The sequence below is a fragment of the Scyliorhinus torazame genome, chromosome 14 (assembly GCF_047496885.1).
Source record: "Scyliorhinus torazame isolate Kashiwa2021f chromosome 14, sScyTor2.1, whole genome shotgun sequence".
NCBI classification, from domain to species: domain Eukaryota; kingdom Metazoa; phylum Chordata; class Chondrichthyes; order Carcharhiniformes; family Scyliorhinidae; genus Scyliorhinus; species Scyliorhinus torazame.
The window spans coordinates 209,738,256-209,761,943 of NC_092720.1; the positions used below are offsets into that span (position 1 = coordinate 209,738,256).

General features: G+C 48.3%; 1 pseudogene; it reads left to right on the forward strand.

Moving 5' to 3' along the window:
* The window catches only part of LOC140390439 (zinc-binding protein A33-like), a 42,868-nt pseudogene extending 22,017 nt beyond the window's left edge, over positions 1–20,851 (forward strand).
* Positions 20,852–23,688: the final 2,837 nt, after the last annotated feature.

The following is a 23,688-nucleotide window of genomic DNA, read 5'->3' on the forward strand; positions in this document are numbered from 1 at the left end:
CCTCCCACAGTCCAAAGATGTGCGGGTTAGGTGGATTGGCCATGCTGAATTGCTCATAGTGTCCAAAATTGCCCTTAGTGTTGGGTGGGGTTACTGGGTTATGGGGATAGGGTGGAGGTGTGGACCTTGGGTAGGGTGCTCTTTCCAGGAGCCGGTGCAGACTCGATGGGCAAATGGCCTCCTTCTGCACTGTAAATTCTATGATTCTATGATATTGAACTATCACATCTTCTGAAATGTAGGAAGCCACCACCAACAATTTGCATACAGTAATGCCCCACAAACAGCAATGTGATAATGACCAAATGATCTGTTTTTGAATGTGTTGTAAAGGTAAATGTCAACTAGAACTCTGGGTAGAGGTAAAGATTCAGATAGGCATCAGATGTTAGTTCTCATTGCAACTGTTTCAACCAATAAAACAGGTAAAACACGGTCGTATTTCTACCTCATTATCCAGAAGCGCAAAATTAATTCCCAAATTAAGCATTCAAATAACTGCAGTGGTACTATGACCCCCAAGACTGGTACAACGCAAAGGAGATCAAGCCTCTGATTCGTTCATTCTCTGAGCCACCCGGCAGCAACAATGAGAAATTTTCAATGTCAGAATCTGTTAATATGACTGACATTAATCATTGGTCAGTTTCATTTTGATGGTCTGCAGATTATTTTGTGGTTGAAGTTGCCACACAGCTTTATGTTGATGTAATAATTCACTGGGGTTGTTGCTACATTAGGTACATCACCCTTACTTGATGGCCTTTGAATTAAATGTTTTTGATATATGTTTGGAATGTATTTCTCCTGTTACCCTCCTGTCCAGCTTCTTACATTGGTCCTCGGAAAATTTACACTTGAATAATCAGCAATGAGAACAATTGGGGAAAAAGCTGCTTCCATTTTAGATTTGGTCATCTCCAGTATACTGATGAACAACTTCTTTCTCCCACTTGTTCTCCTGCTTCTGCATTTTAAAAATATCTGCAAATTCACCAATTTCACATAGTCCCAATGAGAAAAATAATTGGCGAATGAAAGATCATCAACCAGACATGTTAACGGTTTCTCTCCCCAGAAGAGTCAAGGGGTATTTCCAGGAATGTCTGCTTTATTCCAGAAATTCCAGAAACCTGGAAAGCCTGTCTTGACAGGGGGAAATGCGGCAGCCACTTACCACCCAAGAATAACCAAATGCAGGTAAATTAAGAAAAGCCATCACGGGATTGTTGGCTGTTTAACTAATTGCTGGAGGTTTTTTTTGAGGTATAATAGATTTATGAGGATAATGCTTCTGATGTGCTGTACATGGACTTGCATTTGATACGGTGTCACACAGCAGGTGAGTGAGCCAACTTGCAGTTCATGCAATAAAATGAGCAATTGCAACACAAACATGGAAGTGTCTGAGGGATGGGAAGTGGAGAGGAGCGCTCACTGGATAGTTTTCAGAGTACGGAGGGGCAGGGCAGGGTGGGACACTATTGGGATATTTCCTCTTCCTGACATGTGTTAAAGACCTAAACCCAGAGAAACAACAAGTGATGAAGGAAGATTTGAAGTGGAATCTCTCCTCCAATATGAAATGAAAATGGCTTATTGTCACAAGTAGGCTTCAAATGAAGTTAATGTGAAAAGCCCCTGGTCACCACATTCCCGTGCCTGTTCGGAGAGGCCGATACGGGTATTGAACCGTGCTGCTGGCCTGCCTTGGTCTGCTTTCAAAGCCAGTGATTTAGCCCTGTGCTAAACAACCCCTATGGCTGACTTTCTTTTTTCTAAATGTGGTGAACGTTTTGCTACTGCAATTCACCACTGTATTGTACTGTATTATATTGATGCCCCTGTGGGCTCCACCTGTGGCTCTGCCCCCTCGGGGGTGGTATATAAACCTGCAGCCTGTAGGCAGTACTCAGTACAGAGCAGTCACTGGCAGGCACAGATCTAGCTTATTAAAACCACTGTTCACTTCTACTAATCGTCTCATGTGAACTGATGGTCGCAGCAATTCAATAAGCTAAGATATCGCAATGGAAGCTGCCCTCAAATCTGATTGACTGGAACTCGACCCACAGGCAGCTGAAGCCAGAGGAATCTTCTCACATTGGCTCCGCTGCTTTGAGGCCTACCTCGGCGCCTCCTCCTCGCCCGCCATCACCGAGGCACACAAGCTGAGTCTCCTCAACGCCCAGGTGAGCCACAGAATCTTTATATTAATCGAGGACGCGACCACGTAAACAGACGTGGTCGTGATTCTGAAAAGACATTACGCGAGGCTGGTGAACGAAGTGTTTGCGCGGCATCTCCTCACCACACATCATCAACGCCCCACGGAATCGCTGGAGGAATATCTACGTGACCTGAGGGTACTCGCTCGGAACTGTAACTACAGAGACGTCGCCTTGCATCACATGGAACTCGCTATCCGGAACGCGCCTGTTCGAAAAGGGCACCCTCGACCTAGAAGAGACGGTAAAACTATCCACCTCATTAGAGGTAGCCTGTCAGAGCCTAAATGCTTTCCCCTCCGACCACGCAATATCCTCGTGGGCGCCGGAGGCACGGCCATCACCCAACCCGAGGGTGCCCCAGGCCTGTGCCACGCAGCTGCCCTCCCAACCCGGGGGGCCATCTTGCTATTTCTGTGGTTAGAACCAGCACCCCAGGCAGCGTTGCCCAGCTCGGATCATGACCTGCAGCAACTGCGGCAAGAAAGGACATTTTGCCAAAGTCTGCTTGGCCCGTCCCAAAGTTCCAAAATCGCAGGCCCGACTCTCAGACTCACAGGCACCACGGCGTGGCTGCGTGCCTGCCGGTACCGCCCCCTTCTGATGCGTCATCCGCCTCGTGCTATCCGTGGGGGCCGCCATCTTTAACTCCGCCCGACACGTGCGACTCATGGTGGCCGCCATCTTCAACCAGGCCCGCCGTGTGCAACTCATGGAGGTCGCCATCTTGGCCGCCATCTTCAACGCCGCCCGACACGACGGGGGCCGCTATCTTGGGACCACCACCGACCACGCCGACTACCCGCACAGAACTCCATTCCTGCCGGCAAGGCAGCCATGCAGCTGCGCACACCACTAAGAGCCCACTTTGAACTTATGCCAGGGGTCTTATAGGTGTCCCCCCAGGTGCCGTCTGGCCCCAGTTGACCCATCGCTGTGAGGGCATGCTCCAGCACAACCAGTGCCATCTTTTTGGCTGGGATAACTCTGTGTGGAAAGTGTAATGTGTTTGCGTGGCTGCAGCTTGTCAGCCTCCTGAATGTCAAATACGGACCCAGCGAATCCTACACCATTTTTCATTGGAATCAATTGTGTTTCACCCGGCACAGTGCTGGCCCCTTAATAGTAGCGGAATCGATCCAGATGTGGTGCCAGTTTTTCTGTCATGAAAGTCCATGAATTCAGTGTTGGCATCAACACTTCGTCTCAGGAAAGGAGAATCCCGCCCACTGTGTCTGTGAGCGGGATTGATGTTGAGTTCCAGTATCTGACACAAAGATCACTTAATAATATCATCAATTCTACAGCACAGGGGGAAACCATTCTCTCCATCTTGTCTGTGCTCGGTCAGTGAAAGAGATCTCCAATTAGTTCCACTGCCCCGTCTCTTCACCCTGGAGGGGAAATTGTTTCATTTACGAATATATCTCCAAATCCTTTTTGAAAATTACCAATGAATCTGTTTTCTCCAGAATTTCAGTCAGCACATTCCAGATCATTAAATTTCACTGGTAAAATAATTTTTCCTCTTTTTTTACAATTATCTTGAATATTTGTGAACACAATCCTCCAGATCCCTCTGTTCTTTTATTTCTTTTAAATTATGGTATTTAAGAGCAGCACGGTGGCGCAGTGGTTAGCACTCTGCTTCATGGCACTGAGGTCCCAGGTTTGATCCCGGCTCTGGGTCACTGTCCGTGTGGAGTTTGCACATTTCCCCCGTGTTTGCGTGGCTTTCGCCCCCACAACCCAAAGATGTGCAGGCTTGGTGGATTGGTCATGCTAAATTGCCCCTTAATTGGAAAAAATGAATGGGGTACTGTAAATTTAAAAAAATAAATAAGTAAAAGAAATTATGGTATTTAGTTTATTTTGTCTCTCTCATTCTTGCATCCAAATGAATCACTTTCCACGTCCGGTCCTTGTGAAATCACATCTGTCCGTGTGTTTCATTTTACCATCCTGTCTATCTCCTCCTCAAATCTGTTACCATCATCTTCATTGTTTGTGATTTATTTATTTCAGGTGGGAGTTTCTCGGAAGAGAAGGTAGGACATGCTCTTTACTCGAACTCTGCAGAGTTTGATTTTTTTTAAATAACTCAGAATTGTGTTTTGGATTTTTGTGAATTTCCCTCCTGCTTTCAGTTCCAAATTACATTTTAAAGATTTATTAGTTGGGTGACCATAACTCATTTCATGATTCCCAAATGAGTGTTTTCATTGTAATAACTTTTAATACAGTGATCAATATCTGTACTCTAATATTGTATTAATTGACATGGTGACATCTAAATAACACAGCCATGTTCCAGGACCTGCAGTGATGATTTACAAGCTGCAATCTGCCTGTGATGTAGTGACCTTCTGACTGACCCTGAGAGAGGCACACAGTCTATATTTCAAAGGTGTGGGTCATTCAAACACCTTCACAGCACCTGACAGGCCGGAGAGAGCTTCACCTTAAAGGAGAAGCGGGTTCTATTTTTATATTATAATACAACCTTGCTCTGTCCCAATAACAACCACAACAACAACTTGTATCTTTATAGCGCCTTTACCATTTTAAAAGTCCCAAAGTGCTGAACAGGAGTATTAGAACTTAGAAAACAAAAAACTGAGACCGAGCCACATAAGAGATATTAACTCAGATGACTGAACGAGATTTAAACCTTGTCTGAAAGGAAAATGAGAAATGGAGAAGGCACGATAATTAGGGAAGAATTCCCAGAATTTGTGGCACCGACATCTGAAGGCCATGCTACCAATAGCCGAGCAACTAAAATCAAAAATAGTCAAGAGGCCAGAATTAGAGCAGCTCAGAGAGGATTGTGTGTATCTTCTCAATGTGGGCGATGTATTGGTAACTAATCGGTTATCAGACTATGAATCTTTTTCTGGACATTTTCCATTCTCTGCTCCTTCTCTTTTGCTCAGTTACAAAACATTTTACTTTCACTCATGTGAAAAGTGCTAATAGATGGGAATGGTGGGACAGGTCGATAGTTCAAATAATTTCTCACAGAAATTACATTTTCGAACAAGGAATGATTTCTGACGAACTGTTCAATATTTACAGGATGAGTGATGCCGATCCGTCACTCTCAGTATATGCTGCCGCCCTACCCATTGGAAAGTTCAAAGGCCCATTACAGTACACAATGTGGAGAGAAATGATAAACTCCATTAACCCAGGTAAAACTCAGATATTAATTTTCCTGATTATAAATCCACTTGGGAATGGACAAACGGGTCTCCAAGGTGCCGGATGAGATGTTCACATTTCCAGTTATTAATCCCTGGAGCCTCTCCATTCTCATATTTTACTTTTTGTGGGTTCCTCTGTAAAAGTGTTTAAAACCATCAGCGCTGTGTGTTAAAATAGTAAAGGGATTGTACAACAAGAGGAATAGAGGACCAATCTCTGAATGGGAAACCCAATTTCGTGAGACTGGACAAATCTGCTTTTGAAATTCTGTGAAACCTTTTATCAATGTTGTCATGACACCCTGGGCTAGTGCACGGCCAATCGCAGCCCCACTTGACCCGGAGTCGCAACACAATTTAAGTAACCAATAATTCTGAGTAAAATACCCAAAAGTCTTTGGCCATTGACTGCCCAATTATTACAGTCACCAGGCTTGTAAATTTAAACACAATTGCTTTTAATTTGGAATACGAGCTATAATGAAATCTGCAGCAAATACAACAGGGTAACTATTATCTAATTCTTACTCCTCCACTTTGATGTGCCTCCACCCTCTATATAAGGAGAGGGGTGAAAATAATAGAAGGAAAAAGAGTCTTTGTTCCAGATAGTTATCTTTTAAGCAGATTTTCCTTCAAAGTAAGCTGTCAGCTCCAGGTCTCCATTTGCAGTGTCATGGTTTTCACTATAGACTCATTCAGGTCAGTTTCAGAAATGCAGGCAATCACAGCTTTTCTGGACAGCGAGAGAGCGTGTGAGAGGAGGAGTTAGTTCCCCTGAGTGTTCAGGATTCATACCGAGCTCCTTGGGCCTCTGATAATCATTCCACTCGAGTAGGATCCAATCACCACCTGTTATCAGGCAGAATAAGACCTTTTGTTCGATTCATTGGCCACTAGCCAATCAATTGCATCGTGTTCCATCCCATCTCTTGGGTGCTGAGAAGTCTGGGTCTTGCTGTCCAAAGCTTGCAGCACCTTATGTTGCAACTTTTTGAATTCTTTCTTCTCTCTGCTGCTTGACTGAAAGATATATGTCTATTGAGCATCCATGGATCAAAAATGATTTCGCCATAAATATAGAAAGGGGAAATAAGGGAATCAGGAAGGACCCATCAGGAAGGACCCTTAAAATGTATTATCGGGAAGATCTGGGAACATTGAAGAGAATGTCTTAAAAGGCAGCTAATATGGGACTCCTTAATCGTGAGGAGATGAGTCTGCACTGAAAAAGGGAGGACACCAAGGGATCCTACCAAAGTGGTGGGCAGCACGGTAGCACAAGTGGATAGCACTGCGGCTTCACAGCGCCAGGGTCCCAGGTTCGATTCCCCGCTGGGTCACTGTCTATGTGGAGTCTGCACCTTCTCCCTGTGTCTGCGTGGGCTTCCTCCCGGTGCTCCGGTTTCCTCCCACAGTCCAAAGACGTGCAGGTTAGGTAGATTGTCCATGATAAATTGTCCTCAGTGACCAAAAAGGTTAGATGGGGTTATTGGGTTACGGGGATAGGGTGGAAGTGAGGGCTTAAGTGGGTCAGTGCAGACCCGATGGACCGAATGGCCTCCTTCTGCACTGTCTGTTCTATGTTCTATTCAAGATTCAAAAGTACAGAGAAGATGAACATTCATAGTTTTCACACAAGTCAGTGTTTGCAACAAAGTAGGGTAACATGAAATTTCAAAAAGGGAGGGTGATACAGCAGTTTGGATTGACTGGGGTTGATTTCTTGAGTGACCCCAAACTAGGAAGGCAAGTAAGCAGCCCAAAACAGTACTTTTACTCTCGCCAATGTCCTGTACAGCCTTATAATAAAGAGCAGTGTTCCATTTGGTTTCCTAATGATTTTTGTACCTGCACGGGGAGATAGGGTGGAGTTGAGGCCACAATAAGATCAGCCGCAATCCTATTGAATGGTGTAGCAGGTTCGTGGAAATAAATGGCCTACCCATGGACCAATTTTTGTCTATTGTGCTCACCTTTTGTGATTTAATGTACAAGTTCCCCCTGTACTCCAGCATTCTGAAATTTCTCTCCAATTAAGTAATATTCTACTTTTCAATTCTTCTTGATAAAGTGGACAACATCACATTTTCCCACATTAAATGCTAGATGCCAATTTTTCTTACATACTTAACCTCTCCATATCCCTTTACAAACTCTTTGAATCACCCTCACAACTCGCTTCATCACCTAATTTGGCCCAAGACAGACATGACAATTTGTCACAATTCTCCAGAAAACATCAAGGAACTGCATTGCAAAAAGGTGGGTGCCTAGGAAACCCAAGATGCCTGGTGGGAAGCAGTCAAAGGAAACATCAAGAGGTTGCTTTTCCTCAAAGGCTTTTCTGAGGACCATGAAGAATCCAGCACGAGTTTGTAGAGTCAAACAGAAAGTAACTTTATTTAAAACACTATGTACAAAATACCAGCAGTTCACCACTGGGTTCCCTCTCTGGCATCACCCCTCTCCCCCACTCATTGGGGGAGCTCGTATTCCTTAAGGAACATGGGGTAACCAATTGTCCTCAGCCAATAGGATCCAGGCAGGTTTTAACAAAGGTGTTCAGAAGGTGAAAGAGAGAGAGAGACAGAAGTAAATGTAATGACTCCAGAAAAGTATGTAGAAACTGCTCCTGGTCGATAACAAGGAGGGTCTGAAGGGTCATCATGAATCATTCTTTGCTGCAGAGACCTCCCAAGATTAATCATCCATTCCCAAGTCCACTTACTTTTCATATTCCAAAGGTTATAGAGAGACAATCACAGGGACAGAACTCTTGTGATCAACAGCCTGAAGAAAGAAACTGATTCAGTGCCATCATCGGTCTGATGTACTGATGATCAGCAAATCATTTTGTGCCAGATTATTTGACACAAAGACCACAGACAGCACGGCATCACTCTCCTTACTGTCCTCCGATCTTAGATGACAGTACGCAGGAGAGTCTAGAAAAACATAGGAAAGAGAAGCAGGAGGAGGCCATTCAGCCCTTCGAGCCTGCTCTACCTTTCTTTAAGATCATGGCTGATCATCAAGTTCCTGCCTCCCCCACACACACCCATATCCCTTGATCCCTTTAGCCCCAAGAGTTATATCCAATTCCTTCTTGAAATTACGTAACATTCTCACCTCAACTACTCTCTGTGGTAGCGAATTCCACAGATTCACCATTCTCTGCGTGAAGAGATTTCTCCTCACCTCAGTCCTAAAAGGTTGATCCCCTTTACCCTCAAAATATGACCCCTAGTTCTGGACTCCCCCATCATCAGGAACATTTATTCTCAATCTACCCTGTCTAATCCTGTAAGAATTTTATAAGTTTCTATGAAATCCCCTCTCGCTCTTCTAAACTCCGATGAATATAATCTTAACTGACTTTGTCTCTCCTCATATGGTGGTCCTGCTATCCCAGGAATGAGCCGGGTAAATCTTTGCTGCGCTCCCTCCATAGCAAGAACATCCTTCCTCAGATAAAGACAGCAAAAGTGCACACAAAACCACCAACTCTGGGCAAGCTGACAACAGATGTCAGATCCTTGAAGGGAAGTGACAGTTCACCAGGTCAGTTGTGTTTGACTCTGTGGGACTCGATCAGTCCAGGTCGGCTGGGAGTGTCTGAGTGTGTGCTTCTGACTGACAAGATTTCAGAATCCATGAGAAAATGCATCATCACCTTCACCTTTAAGTGGAAGGAGAGAGATGAATTCAAAATTGGTGACCCATTTAACTGCTTAACATGGGCAACAGAATTCTGTCCAAGGTCTTCAATCGAGTCAAGTCTGCTCTAGAGTTGGTGATCTACTTTGATCAGACCTCTGCTGTATCCAGAAGGAAGATCTCTGATAGTCTTGTGCACCTCAGGGATACAATCACCTATATGTGGATCAGGATGTAGACACCTGTCTCATGAGACTGGACCAGGAGAAGGCCTTTAACAGAATATCACACACCCACATGGTCAATATGCTCTCCAAAATCTACAAATGGATCAAACTGCTCTATACAAACAACAATACCGCAATTTCAATCAATGGGTGGAAATTGGAAAGTTTTCCAGTTAAATCTGGAGTCGTGCAGGGCTGTCTTCTCTCTCCGATCTTGTTCCTGTGCTGTCAGCTCCTGTTAAATTCCTTTTCACATTTTATACGCCCCAATTCAAAATCCCCAATCTCAATCCCTCTGTATTTATAATTGTTCTCTGACCGTACATTCTTCTACAAAGTCTTTCAACAAGTGTTCACTTCTGAAATCGATGTCCAATTTACTGCACATGGATGTTTGAACCACAGCAACCAGATTTTCATCCCGATCACAGCCCAGAATGGTCCTAATAAATGACATGCATAACGAGGAAACAACTTTTAAATGTCCGCCTTGTCATTACCATTCAGGAACTTTTACACTTCAATCAAGTCACCCCTCACTCTTCTTAACTCCAGTGGCAACAAGCCCAGCCTTTCCAACCTATACTCCCAAGACAAACCACTCGTTGAAGGTGTCAAACTAGTAAACCTCCTTTGCATTGTCTCAAATGCATTTGCATCCTTCCTTAAATCAGGAGACTAAAATTGCACACAGTATTCAAAGTCGAGTCTCACCAATTCCCTGTATTCCAAAGAAAAGAGCAATTGAACAGAACAGCAAGGATCCTATGCTTCAGTTATCATAGAATCATAGAATCATAGAAGTTTACAGCATGGAAACAGACCCTTTGGCCCAGCTTGTCCATGCCGCCCAATTTCTATCACTAAGCTAGTCCCACTTGCCTGCATTTGGCCCATGTCCCTCTATACCCAGCCTGCCCATGTAACTGTCTAACTGTTTTTTAAAGGAAAAAAATAGTACCCGTCTCTACCACTGCATCTGGCAGCTCATTCCAGATGCTCACAGCCTTCTGTGTGAAGAAATTTTTCCTCTGGTCTCTTTTGAATCTTTCCCCTGTCACCTTAAACCTATGCCCTCCAGTTCGAGACTCCTCTACCTTTGGTTGACTCTTGAATAGCAAACTATTTTGTTTCGTTCAAACCATGGAATCTTATGATTTTATTCTCTTACTAGATCTACCAACAAAAAATATAATAGTCCTTAACCATATCATAACCAAATTTGCTGGTTATTGTTCAGGAATGTTATGAATTTGGGGATCTGGTCAGGCATCGTGCAAAGAGGAACTGCATGGTACAGAGGGATCTGGGTGTCCTGGTACATGAATCATAAAAGGTTTGTCAGCAGGTACAGCAAGCAATCAGGAAAGTAAATGAGATGCAAGGCGAATCGAATATAAAAATTATGTTGCTGCAGCAGCTGTACAGGGCCTTGGGTGAGGCCACATCTGGAGTACTGTGTACCATTTTGGGCTCCTTTTGTGTTATATTATACAATTACATTAGAAGCAGTTCAAAGAAGGTTCATTCAACTGATTCCTAGGATGAAGGGGTTATCTTATGATGAAAGGTTGAGCCGATACCCATTGGGGTTTAGGAGAATGAGAGGTGATCTTACTGAAACATATAAAACGCTGAGGTGACTTGAGAGGGTGGATGCTGAGAGGATGTTTCTCTTGTGGAGGAGTCGAGCATGAAGGGACAGTTTAAGAATGAGGGATCTGGCATTTGAGACTGAGATTAGGAGAATTTGTTTGCTGTCAGAGGGTTGTTAGTGTTTGGGATTCTCTTCCCCAGTGAGCAGTGGTGACTGGGTCAGGAAATATATTCTTTTTTTTTTTTAAATAATTTTTATTAAAGGTTTTCATAAAATATCAAGAACAAAATGAGAAAGAAAAAAGAACCCAACAGGGTTAAGTACAAAACACAATCTAAAAAAGCAACCCCCCAAACCCCTCACCCCCCTAAATAATAAATTAACATTAACACCCCGACTTAAGACAACAGGTGTATACGCCCCCTCAGACCCTTCCAATGTAAATAACAAAAACAAAAATAAAGTAAACCCCCCCCCCCCCCGCCGAGCTGCTGCTGCCATTGACCAATGTCTAGCGTTCTGCCAGAAAGTCTAAGAATGGGCTACCAAGGACACAAAGGCCAGAATTCCGGCCTCTTTCGCCTCCTGCACTCCCGGCTCCTCTGCCACCCCAAATATTGCGAGCCTCCAGCCCGGTTCGACCCTGGATCCTACCACCCTCGACACCGTCCTCGCTACGCCCTTCCAAAATTCCTCCAGCGCTGTGCATGCCCAGAACATATGGGTGTGATTTGCTGGGCTCACTGAGCACCTAACACACCTGTCCTCACCCCCAAAGAACCTGCTCATCCTTGTCCCGGTCATGTGTGCCCTGTGCAGCACCTTAAACTGTATGAGGCTGAGCCTCGCGCATGAAGAGGAAGAGTTCACCCTCCCTAGGGCATCTGCCCACGTCCCCTCTTCGATCTCCTCTCCCAACTCCTCCTCCCACTTACCTTTCAACTCCACCACCGAGGCCTCCTCCTCCTCCTGCATCACCTGGTAAGTTTCCGAGATCTTCCCCAATCCCACCCATCCCCCCGAGAGCACCCTGTCCTGTACTGTGTGTGGCAGTAGCCGTGGGAATTCCACCACCTGCCGTCTGGCAAACGCCCTTACCTGTAAGTACCTGAAGGTGTTCCCCGGGGGGAGCCCGTACTTCTCCTCCAGCTCACCCAAGCTCGCGAACTTCCCGTCCACAAACAGGTCCCCTAACTTTCGTATGCCTGCCCTGTGCCACCCCGAAAACCCTCCACCTGTTCTTCCTGGGGCGAACCGGTGGTTCCCCCGTAATGGGGTCCACGCCGAGGCCCTAACTTCCCCCCTATGCCGCCTCAACTGCCCCCAAATTTTGAGGGCCGCCACCACCACCGGGCTCGTGGTATACCTCCTTGGAGGGAGCGGCAGCGGCGCCGTTGCCAGCGCCCCCAGACTTGTACCCACACAGGACGCCGTCTCCAGCCTCTTCCATGCAGCCCCCTCCCCCTCCATCACCCACTTGCGCACCATTGTCGCATTGGCAGCCCAGTAGTACCCACAGAGGTTGGGCAGCGCCAGCCCCCCCCTATCTCTACTCCGCTCCAGGAACACCCTTCTCACCCTCGGAGTCCCTCGCGCCCACACAAACCCCATTATACTCCTGTTAACCCGCCTGAAGAAAGCCTTTGGGATAAACACGGGGAGGCAATGGAACAGGAACAAAAACCTTGGGAGCACCGTCATTTTGATTGATTGCACCCTACCCGCCAGGGACAGCGGCAACGCGTCCCACGTCTTGAACTCCTCCTCCATTTGCTCCACCAGCCTTGTAAAGTTAAGCCTATGCAGGGCCCCCCAGCTCCTGGCCACCTGGACCCCCAAATATCTGAAACTCCTCTCCACCCTTTTTAGTGGGAGCTCGCCAATCCCCCTCTCCTGGTCCCCTAGCTGAACTACGAACAGCTCGCTCTTCCCCATATTGAGCTTGTACCCCGAAAAGTCCCCGAATTCCCTAAGCATCCTCATTACCTCTGGCATTCCTCCCACCGGGTCCGCCACATACAGCAGCAGGTTGTCCGCATAAAGCGACACCCTGTGCTCCTCCCCACCCCGCACCAACCCCCTCCAGTTCCTTGACTCTCTCAGTGCCATAGCCAGGGGTTCAATCGCCAGTGCGAAGAGCAGGGGGGACAGGGGACACCCCTGTCTCGTCCCTCGGTGCAACCGAAAGTACTCGGACCTCCTCCTATTTGTGGCCACACTCGCCATCGGGACCTCGTACAACAGCCTAACCCACCTGACAAACCCCTCCCCAAACCCAAACCTCTTCAGCATCTCCCACAGGTACCCCCACTCGACCCTATCGAAGGCTTTCTCAGCGTCCATCGCCACCACTATCTCCGCCTCCCCCTCCCTCGCCGGCATCATGATAACGTTCAAAAGCCTCCGCACATTCGCGTTCAACTGTCTCCCCTTCACAAACCCCGTCTGGTCTTCATGGATGATCTGCGGCACACAATCCTCAATCCTCGTGGCTAAGACCTTCGCCAGCACCTTGGCATCTACATTTAGCAAGGAAATCGGTCTGTAAGACCCACATTGCAGGGGATCCTTGTCCCGCTTCAGGATCAAGGAGATCAGTGCCCGGGACATCATCGGGCGTAAAGCCCCCCCCTCCCTTGCCTCATTAAAGGTCCTAACTAACAGCGGGCCCAACAGGTCCATATATTTTTTATAGAACTCGACCGGGAAACCGTCCGGCCCCGGTGCCTTCCCCGCCTGCATGCTTCCTATCCCTTTGATCAGCTCCTCCAGCCCAATCGGGGCCCCCAGTCCCGCCACCAGTCCCTCTTCCACCTTTGGAAACCTCAATTGGTCCAGGAAACGGCCCATCCCTCCCTCCTCCCGTGGGGGCTCGGATCGGTACAATTCCTCGTAAAAGTCCCTGAGGACCCCATAGATGACAACCCCACTCCGCACCACGCTCCCTCCCCTGTCCTTAACTCCCCCGATCTCCCTAGCTGCGTCCCGCTTCCGAAGCTGATGCGCCAGCATCCGGCTTGCCTTTTCCCCATACTCATAGACCGCCCCCTGGGCCTTCCTCCACTGCACCTCCGCCTTCCTGGTGGTCACCAGGTTGAATTCGGCCTGGAGGCTGCACCTCTTCCTCAACAATCCTTCCTCAGGTTCTTCCGCATACCTCCTGTCTACCCTCACCATCTCCCCCACCAGCCTCTCCCTCTCCCCCCGCTCCCTCCGCTCCTTGTGGGCCCTGATGGAGATCAGCTCTCCCCTCACCACCGCCTTCAGTGCCTCCCATACCATCCCCACGCGGACCTCCCCGTTGTCGTTGGTCTCCAAGTACCTCTCTATACTTCCTCGGACCCGCTCGCTCACCTCCTCGTCCGCCAACAGCCCAACCTCCAAGCGCCACAGCGGGCGCTGGTCCCTCTCCTCCCCCATCTCCAAGTCCACCCAATGCGGGGCGTGGTCCGAAATGGCTATTGCTGAATACTCGGTATCCTCTACTCTCGCTATCAGCGCCTTACTCAAAATGAAAAAGTCGATTCGAGAATAAGCCTTATGGACATGTGAGAAGAATGAAAATTCCCTAGCCCCCGGCCTTGCAAATCTCCAAGGGACTACCCCTCCTATTTGGTCCATAAATCCCCTCAACACTCTAGCCGCCGCCGGCTTCCTACCCGTCCTAGACCTGGAGCGATCCAGTGCAGGATCCAACACCGTGTTAAAGTCTCCCCCCATTATCAGGCCCCCCACTTCCAAGTCTGGGATCCAACCCAACATACGCCGCATAAAACCCGCATCGTCCCAGTTCGGAGTATACACATTGACCAGTACCACCTTCTCTCCCTGCAACTTACCACTTACCATTATGCACCTACCGCCATTATCTGCCACAATGCTCGAAGCCTCGAATAACACCTTCTTTCCCACTAAGATCGCCACCCCTCGGTTTTTGGCATCTAGCCCCGAGTGAAACACCTGACCTACCCACCCTTTCCTCAGTCTTACCAGGTCTGCCACCTTCAGGTGTGTCTCCTGGAGCATAACCACATCCGCCTTGAGCCCCTTCAGATGCGCGAACACGCGGGCCCGCTTAACCGGCCCATTCAGTCCCCTTACATTCCAGGTTATCAGCCGGATTAGGGGGCTACCCGCCCCCCTCCCCCGCCGACTAGCCATGACCCCTCCTCGGCCAGCCAGGCGCCCGCACCCCACACCCGGCCCGTTCCCCACAGCGGCATACCCCTGTCTTGACCCACCCCACTCGCTCCAGCTCCTCCTTGATCTTAGCAGCAGCAACTCGATTCCCCCCCCCACCCCCACCCCACCCCACCCCCCGGCTAGGACCCATCCTAGCTGGTTTACTCCCCCCATTGCACTTCCGCAAGTCAGCTGACTCCTGCTGGCCCCGGCCACTCCCGCCTCCCCTTCGACTCCTCCCATTGTGTGGCACACCCTCCTCTCCCGCTCCCCATTCACAGGCTCTCCCCCTCCGTTCTAAGCGCGGGAAACAATCCTCGCTTCCCCGCCCCGGTCCCGTCCCCCCCAGTCTTCGGCACGGGAAAAAAATCCCCCGCTCTCTACCTACCAGGCCCCGCCACCAACCAAAATAGTCCCAACCCGCCCCATCCAACCTCCCCAACCCGAAAGAGAAAAACACAGAGAAAAAGAAACCCAAAACAATGCAAAGGCCCCCCCCCACGAACCAAAAATAGGCATAACATATCCACCGCAGTCCCCAATCGCCCATCCCGACCCTCAGTCTGTGTCCAGCTTTTCGGCCTGAACAAAGGCCCACGCCTCCTCCGGAGACTCAAAATAATGGTGCTGGCCCTTGTAGGTAACCCACAATCATGCCGGCTGCAACATGTCAAACTTCACCCCCTTCCTGTGCAGCACCGCCTTCGCTCGATTGTACCCGGCCCTCCCCTTCGCCACCTCCGCACTCCAGTCCTGATATATCCGAACCTCCGCGTTCTCCCACCTGCTGCTCCTCTCCTTCTTGGCCCACCTGAGCACACACTCCCGATCGACGAACCAATGGAACGGCACCAGCACCGCCCGCGGAGGCTCGTTAGCTTTTGGCCTCCTCGCCAACACTCTATGGGCCCCTTCCAGCTCCTGGGGCCCCTGGAAGGACCCCGCTCCCATCAGCGAGTTTAACATGGTGACCATATAGGCCCCCACGTCCGGCCCCTCCAGCCCCTCCGGGAGGCCCAGAATCCGCAGATTCTTCCGCCTCGACCGATTCTCCATCTCCTCGAACCGCTCCTGCCATTTCTTGTGGAGCGCCTCGTGCGCCTCCACCTTTACCGCCAGGGCTGAGATCTCGTCCTCATTGTCAGAGATCTTTTGTTGAGCTTCTCGGATCGCCACCCCCTGGGCCGTCTGTGTCTCCAGCAGCTTATCAATAGAAGCCTTCATTGGCTCTAGCAGGTCCTTTTTAATCTCTCTGAGGCATCGCTGGATACCCTCCTGTTGCTCCTCCGCCCACTGCCTCCACGCTGCCTGGTCTCCGCCCGCCGCCATTTTGACCTTCTTCCCTCCCTTCTTCTGGTCCACCACCACCTTTTTTGTCGCCCCGCTCCTAGTTAAAGCCATATACTGACGGGGAACTATTATTAACTCCTTCCCACACCGGAAAACGTCGAAAACGTGCCCTTGGGGGCCCTGAAAAGAGCCCAAAAGTCTCGAGAGGGAATCCTTTTGGCAGTGTTCGCTTCACCAATTTGCCCCAAAATGTCCGTGGAAACTCCTGAAAATGGTCTAAGTGTCCATTCCAGACGGGAATTGCCGAATGCGTGACCTACTCTTCCATGGCCGCCACAGGAAGCCTCGTCCCCGCTTCTTCAGTGGCCCTGGTGAGATCTTTTCACAGTTGTTCCCTCTGCTGTTAGAATTCACTTTTGATAAAGGTCCTCAGGACTGTTTGCAGCTTTAAGCTTGCCCTTCCCCCGCTTGCAAGCTGCAAACTGCTGCAAATGCTGTTTATCCTGTTGCAGCCAAATCTTCCACTGCTTCTGCCGGGCCTGGCAGCCAAAAGACACAACACTCCTGGGGGACACCGTCAGGGGAGTGTTGCAGTCCTCTTGCCGCACCGGGAAATGTCAAACAAATGCCGTGGGGGCCCTGCAAAAGAGCCCAAAAGTCCGTTCCAAGCGGGAGCGACCAAATATGCGACCGAGCTCTGCATAGACGCACCCGGAAGTCCGGGTCAGGAAATATATTCAATCAGATCAGCCCTGACCTTACTGAATGGTGGAGCAGGCTCAAGGGGCTAAATTGCGTCCTCCTCTTAATTCTTGTGTTTTTGAAATGTAGTTTTTCTCTGGTATCTTACAGGCTCGGATTGTGTACAACCTGGGCAGTGATATCGAAACATCACTCCTCACCCCCACTGTGCTCTCTCCAACTCTTTCTTTCCTTCTCCTCTGTTCCCTCTCCTAAAACATTATCTTCCCCTTCCCTCTCCTTTTCACAATTTCTAATCCATCTCACATTCTCTCTCTCCTACTCCCCTGCTATCTCAGTGTCCACTCCCTATCCCTCACTGTCTTCCTGACTGACATTGCTCCCTGTTTTCCCCTTTCCTTCCCTCCAACCGTACATTCTTTTTCCTCTTTTCCTCACACTCTGTTACACCAACACATGCTCTCTCTCTGTATAACTTCTGGTCTGGTTACATCTGCTCTTCCACCAATCTCTTTCCCTCTCCCTGCCAAGCACTCAAGCTCTTTCTTCTTGCTTAATCTAACATCTTTCCATCCCACTCTCTATCTTCTTTCCTCCCACTCTCCCTCAGCCCCTTCCACCTTTACACACTTTCTCCCATTTCTCTCCTTCACTCTTCCTTCATCATTCCGCTGTACTTCCCCCCCCCCCTCCCCAATCCTACCCTCCTCATGTTCTCGCCCTTCCCCCTCCTGCATTTCCATCCCCTGCCTCATTATCTCACCCTCCTACTGTTGCTAACCTTCCCCCTTTCTCTTTTTCAGGCGCTCTAACTTTTGCATTTATCCCTCCGCTCTCTCTTTCACCTCTGCCCTCTCCCTGCTCCCTCTCCTCCTCCACCTTGATCTCTCACATCCTACTACATTCCCTGTCACATTCCGGCTCTCATTACTGCTTTCAAACTCTCAATCCAGCTCTCCATCGCCCCTCTCTGCCTCTCTTTCACACTTCCTCGGTTCCTGCTCACTTCCTTTATCCACTTTCTGGCTCTACTACTTTGATCGCTCTCCTCTCAACTTGACCTCTCCCTCGCTATTCTCTACCTCGCCTATCCCTTCTCCTTTCTACTACTCCCTCTCGCTCGCTCCCTGTAGCGCACAAAGACTCCATGAGACGAATAGAGTGAAGTCGATGAGGCTTTATTAAGCATGTCTGTTCCCCTGCAGCTCGATAGTAAACTGGCCTGCGGGGGAAGACTCCGGCTTCTTATACTCCGCCTTCAGGGCGGAGCTTGAGGTCAACGGCCAACCAGGACCCGGGATCTGTCAGCCAATGACATTAGGGCTTCCAGTCCCACATGACCCCCAATACATACTACCACTCTCTAAATCACTGACTGTGTTATTTCAACTTTCTCCCAGCTCCAGCCTCTCTGACTCTGGATGCGAACACAGCGAATCCCCGGCTCATCCTGTCTGAGGACCGGACCAACGTAAGATCCAGAGATAAATGGCAGCCACTTCCTTGCACCCCAAAGAGATTTGATTCCTGCCTCTGTGTCTTGGGATCAGAGGCATACACATCAGGGAGACATTACTGGGAGGTGGATGTGGGGGAGAGGACTTGATGGGGTTTGGGAGTGGCCCGAGAGTCTGTGAACATGAAAATTGGAACCTCCCTGATCCCTGAGTCTGGATTGTGAGGCTGAATCCTGAAAGAGGGTATTTTGCCGCCGCTTCCCTATCTGATATCCCCCTCAACCTGGGTGTGAATCCCCGGAAGATCGGGATTTTCCTGGACTATGAAGGTGGACAGGTGTCATTTTACAATGCAGACAACATGTCCCATCTCCACACCTTCATCCACACTTTCACTCCGAGTATATTTCCCTTCTTCAGTCCAGGATGGAATGAGGACGGGAAAAACTCGACTCCGCTGACAATCTGCGGGATTAAAGATCACTAACCCATCCATCCCATAATTTCACACCATCTCCCTGCCTCCTGCCAGCTGTAAGCTGCTGGGTGTGGGTCTGAGTCACAGGGGGTGCGGATGGTTCCAATGGTTCCTGAGCTCAGGGTGATTCCAGCTGAGTGACAATAATGTTTTGGTGATTTTGTTTTTTGTTTCCTTACTCGGTGAGGAGCAACAAACACGCGGTAACTTTTCCAGAGATTCCTGTAAAATAGATTAAAAACCCCAAGATAATGGCGAATAATCAAAGCGCAGAGACAATGGAAAATTAAAACACAGACAGAAATAAACTAAGGGTCTCCGAGACTCCAGGTGGGAAATTGAACTTTAAGAGGGACAGGGAAGAGGAACTAGGGTGAGATTGATCACCAATGGCAAGGAAATGACAAAGGAGAAAATCCAAGAGCAGGAAAATTAAATAATACCCAGGGAAGTACAAAGGAAAATTCACAAGTATATAGAAGCAAATTCAATAGGGAACAGGCAGGAGAATCAGAAACACTCACAAACCAGGGGTTGGAAATGAACAAAACATTTGACTGCCTGGAGTGTTTAAAGGTATGGAGAGAAACCAGGTTAACATTCTGGGTTTAAACCCTGTATCAGAACTGAAATATCAACAAGAATCCCTTTAAGGGCTGGGGGAAGAAGGAGTGGGAGAGAAGAAACAAATAGAATCTCAATTGTAGAGAGGAACTTACTGGGTAGAATGAGCTGTGAACTGCAGGAAGCCGGTGACCTTCCTGCCTGTAATGTTGCTCCACAGGCGGAAGGTGGCGATAGATCACCGTGTTTGAGATGAATCAGTTCAGTGATTCTCAAACTGAGGTCTCTTTTCAGAAGGTCCAATTTCTACAGATTGTGTGAGAAAGAGCGAGAGACAAGAGAGAGAGCGAGAGGAGTGAAAAAACGTCAACTGTTCCATTTTGTATAAATTCCCAGGAGTCAGTGTTAGTTCTGTATTGAGCAGCTGTCCATATTTCTGCTCCAAAACTCCTGAATCCCCTCCCTTCTTCACGGTGATGGACATTTCACTGTCATGGTTTTCTGCCGTGAGTCTCACATTGACTTTCAGTCGGAGGGGAGGGGAGGTGGGAGACCAGCTGCTGCTGTGATACTCGCTGTCTTCAGTTTGGGCTCAGGCAGTGAGTAAGTGCCGTTATCAAGTTGCCGGGCCTGCTGAGTATTTCCATCATTCTCTGTTAATATTAATCTCCAGTTGGTTTGTTTCTTGTAATCGTGGTAAATCTGTCAGTTTGACTCGCTTCAAACTCTCACCGTGTTTCAATAATGTAACTTCCTTATATGATTGAATGGCACTGACAACTGGACTGGGTTTGTACAGGTTTGTGAATATTGTCCAGGATTGTCCAGAATAGTGTTCCAGTGGGTAATCTGTAATAAAATTGGAGGGAAGCAAACTCTTGTTTCTGGGAGTTTTTATTTTACATTAAAACAGGACTTCCCTCGAGATAGTTTAAAGATGTAAATGATGTGACACTGCTGTGAATACTGATTTGACAGTCTGTCTCTATTGAACATGATGTGTGAACTGTACGACATGAACAGATAATGTTTGTGGGCAGCACGGTGGTGTAGGGGTCCAATTACATTTGTAAAATGATTCTTCAAACCAAAGAATCTGAGAACCACTGGAATAGAAACAGTTTTTCTCTAAATTTGCACAGTTCATCATTAAATCCAAGAAGCAGAAACTCAACATGTTGTTTGTGTCTGTCATTGAGCGAGGGAGCTGGATTTGAGGTGAAGAAGGAGCTGCGCTCCGAAAGCTAGTGATTCGAAACAAACCTGTTGGACTTTAACCTGGTGTTGTAAGTAACATGACGATGTTCGTGTATTGAGGTGCAAATTTGGTCCCATGGCTGTCATGTGTCTGGCTGAAGAACTTGTCGTCAAAGGTGAAGACGTTGTAATCCAGGATGAAGCGGATGAGTTGTAGAATTGCGTCTGGAGATTGGCAGTTGTCGGTGTTGAGTACTGAGGCAGATGCAGCAATGCCATCGTCATGGGGGATGCTGGTGTGAGTGCTGAGAAGTCCATTGTGACGAGGAATGTTCTGATTCAACTGGTTTGATGATGATGTTGCGGTTGGTCTTGAGAGAGCGGATGGCATTGCATTGTGTTTGAGTGAAGTTCAGGGCCGTCTTGTGAATGAGACTAGTGAATCTGGCATTGACGGCGACTCCTGACGGCTTGAGCATTCATGTTGAGTCTAGACAGGGCAGCAGCCTTCCGGAGGTGTCCAATTCGACTCTTCCTCTTTGGTTGCTGCACTGCAGATCGGGATCAAGAAATGTTGACAGTGGGGAAACCGACAGAGAGACGGAGATGGGTGGGATCGAGATCTCTTTACATTTTTTTTGCAGCCTAAACTCGCTGAAAATTACAAACCCTCTGGAAAACTCGGTGTGAGATCTAGGTCTAGAAACTGAATTGTGTTCATGAGAACAGCTGCTCATATAAAACCATAAAAGAACAATAAATGTCAAGAGAAGATGTTGAGAGGGATTGAACCTGTGATCTCCAATCTTATTTACGAGTCAGAAATATTTGCATTTATATAGTGCCTTTCGCCACTTTGGGATGTCCCAAAGGGCATGAAGGACCAGTGAGTAGGTTTGATGTGTAGTCACAGTTTTGGTTCAGGGAAATATTTGGTTCGGGGCTGGTTTAGCACACTGGGCTAAATCGCTGGCTTTTAAAGCAGACCAAGGCAAGCCAGCAGCACGGTTCAATTCCTGTACCAGCCTCCCGAATAGGCACCTGAATGTGGTGACTAGGGGCTTTTCACAGTAACTTCATTGACGCCTACTTGTGACAATAAGCGATTTTCAATTTCAAATACATCATATTAGGTGGATTTATCATACTATGTTGTCCGTAGTGTCTAAAGGTTAATTGTGGTCACTGGGTTCCAGGGATGGTGGAGGTGTGGACTCGGGTAGGGTGCTCTTTAAGGGCCATGTAGACACTATGGGCCGATTGACCTCCTTCTGCACTGGAAATTCTACGATTCTATATCGCACAGAGAAAATCTTTAGAGGGAAGGGGAATGTGAGATTCAGTTTTCTCTGCGAGGAAGCAATGAACAAAGATTTTTCATCGCTCCTGGGGTCGCTGAGTTGATTTGAGATCAACGAGATCCCTCCAATTCCAGTTATGTGCTGAAGTGTGTGGAATGGGATCGATCCCACTCTCTCCTCACTCGGCGATAAGGGCGCTGGAGCCCAGGCAGTTTCCCCAACTGTTTCTGGAATGTTTCTTTGCCTAGCATGTCTGGGGAGGTGATGCGATGGATTTCCTGTTGTGGCTGGTTCCTCCCAGACAATTCCATAACACAGGAAGAAGATGATGTGAAGATGCCGGCGTTGGACTGGGGAGAGCACAGTAAGAAGTCTTACAACACCAGGTTAAAGTCCAACAGGTGTGTTTCAAACACTAGCTTTCGGAGTACTGCTCCTTCCTCAGGTGAATGAAGAGGTCACCGGGAGCTGGAAATCTGAAATAAAAACAAAAGTGCTGGAACTACTCAGCACGTCAGGCAGCATTGGTCCAGAGAAATATAATTAACATTTCAGGTTAAAGAACGCAGGTCATCTCGACCTTTAGTGAAGTAACCACTAGGCCTGTGGATACTGGAACAATTGGAGCTTCCCAGAGTATCAAGCGTTATGAGGCGAAGGTGGGTAAATGGAGTAGGGATAAACTCAACCATGATCTACTTTAAAGGTGGAAGTGATTTTAGGGGCTGAATTTTAGGAGCTGAACACTCCTGTTCGTATCTTCCTCCCACCAGCTTCGTCCTTCCGGTGAGTTTGCCTCAAGTGGGTCTTTCAGATCTCACGGTAAAGAGGAGCAGGGGAATCCTCCCAGAGCGCGAGGAGCGGCCGCGCGCTGACCTACAAGCCCAACGTCAGAGCGCGAGCGGCCCGAGACAAAAGAAATCGCGGGAAGAAGCGCGGCTCTGATTGGAGGATCAGACAGCGTCAGCGAGGGAAGGGGAGGGGCTGTACTCCGCACTGCATCACGTGGTGAGAAGCGCGCGAGTCGGGGAGGGGAGCGCGGGAAAGGCCTCGTAGCCCCGGGCTTCAGAAAGTGACAATGTCCCAAATTCAGCTGATCCAGGTTTCTCACCACATTCTGTCATCCTGAGTCCCACTGATTCACCAGCTCCATTCAAACGTTACACTCACTGATTGACACTCACACTGCAACATTACATTGTGCTCTTCATCTTCTTATTCCTCTGTTCACATCATTCCTGCCCAAAACACACAGGAAACATCTCCAAATTATCACAAAGTTTTGTTGTCATGCGGCTGCTTTACGGCCCAACAGGTGACCATTCAAGACACCCTGGAATTTTCCCATCAGAACAATCATAAAATAATTGTCAAAATTTGCTAATGAGCAACAGAAACAACATATTTACCAGGTGTCCAAATGCTTTGTCAATCTTAATATTTAAAGAGTATCTGAAACGAATGGAGAGAGGTCGGGAGGTTTTGGTGGAATCCTGGCCTTGGCACCGGGACTGCTGAAGGCACAGCCACCAATGTTGGAGCAAAGGAATCGGGGTTTAGCAGGAGTTAGTCTGACGAGTGAGTTGACCGTTAGATAAT